Raw genomic sequence first — 1,673 nt, forward strand, 5'->3', positions numbered from 1 at the left:
ATTTCTTCTTCCCTGACAATTTTGGAGACTGCCAAACAATGCTGCTGCTATTACAGGCCTTTTCTCTCTGAATGACCTGTTTCTCTCTGAAGGAAACCTGCAGCCTACTTCATGAGTGAACTTGTATCTGTATCCGCGTTCCTATGTCATAGGAATTCTTTTTTAGTTAACTTTAGTCTGCGGGCCTTTTTTTTTCTCTCTCTTCTACTCTTATTTCCATAGGCATTGACCAGTTCACCTCAAGCATTTTAAAAACACACCTTAAAATGCAGGTAAACAAACCTTTAGATAGCCCAGTACCACTCACAGAACTCAAAAACGAAAGTGAAACTCTGGACAGAATTTTCCCTTCCATAGTGTGGCATAAATTAGGGTGAGAAAGGTGGGGAAATATGATGAGAAGGAAGAAATTTGATTCTTGTGTCTACTTTTCTGACGTTCCACTCAAGCCCTTAGTAGTGACTTCAGAATCTTATGATCAAATGGTAAATACTTTATGTGTATGCATTTGCATCTTACCCACCTCACCTTATTTATATAGCCATTTCCAATTCCTCTCTCGTTCATCAAGAAATAAGAATAAATTTTCAAAGTATGAATCAGAACAGGTACCTGGCAGCAAAGCTGGCTCTGTACTTGTCTGGACACTATGCAATTGTTTTTTTCAGAACAAAGTCACAGCGTGTTCCATGCTCCCACCCTCTTCAGCCTGTCATCGAGACAAGTTGGCATCATTAAACCACCAGCCTCATTACATCAACGTAAATAAATTAGACACCACTTCAGTGCTTCAAATGCTTTATTTTGGAGCTCAGCGATGCCTAAGATTTGAATGCTTTGGCCAGACCGATCTGCATAAGAGAACAGCCTGGCATATTAACAGGATGCTTCGCGTTCACACGGATTCACATGTCTTACAGCTCTTACCTTGTTAGCCTACTGCTCACTCACTTTGCCATTCACTTGGAGGTTGCCAGTCTCTGTGTACTTCACATTGCTTTCCTTGGTACTCTCACTGACTTCAGCACCGACTTCTCGGCTGCCAGCCTCAGTGCATTGGTTTATAGTGCAGATGGATAGGCAAACTATTTGTCACCCTGGGGGGCACTGAACATTCAATCCATCAGTCAACTAGCAGGTGTAAATGTGCATCAGACCTGCAGCATGTGCCAGCAGTTTACATGGGACACAAGCATGTGTTTCAAGCAAATAACCATGACAAAATGTCAAAGAGCAGCAGATGGTTGTGGAGAAGGGCACTTCTGAAGGTCAGGAGCTACTGCAGCAGTCAGTCAATGGGCTCACCCCATGCCAGTCCAGATCAGTCAGGCATTTGGTCTTACCTGAAACTGGAAACCCATTTCCTTGCAGACCAAGGATTGGGCATGGGTCAAATAAGCAGATCAAGCGCACGGCATCTGGGGATTACACACAGGGTCAAAGGACTGAAATCAGGGGCCCCTGTGCTGATCCTGGCCCAGGTCCCAAATGCAAACTCAGCAGGCAAAAGGCCTGCCCCCCCCAATCCAAACAGAGTCACTCCACCCCCAACCCGAGCACAGTGACCCCACCCTCAATCCCAGCACAGCAACCCCACCGGCAATCCCAGCACAGCAGCCACACCACCAATCCCAGCACAGCAACCACACCTCCAATCCCAGCACAGTGACCCC

At 45.8% G+C, this 1,673-nt stretch overlaps 1 long non-coding RNA gene across 1 annotated transcript in view; it reads right to left on the reverse strand.

The window, feature by feature from the left end:
• Positions 1–917: 917 nt before the first annotated feature.
• Positions 918–1,673, reverse strand: part of LOC125486090 — a 4,978-nt gene continuing 4,222 nt past the window's right edge. The window contains exon 3 of the long non-coding RNA XR_007264776.1: positions 918–1,107. This is a non-coding gene — a long non-coding RNA (uncharacterized LOC125486090). The remainder of the gene's footprint in view (positions 1,108–1,673) is intronic.

Source organism: Rhincodon typus, chromosome 25, assembly GCF_021869965.1.
Source record: "Rhincodon typus isolate 14 chromosome 25, sRhiTyp1.1, whole genome shotgun sequence".
Classification (NCBI taxonomy): domain Eukaryota; kingdom Metazoa; phylum Chordata; class Chondrichthyes; order Orectolobiformes; family Rhincodontidae; genus Rhincodon; species Rhincodon typus.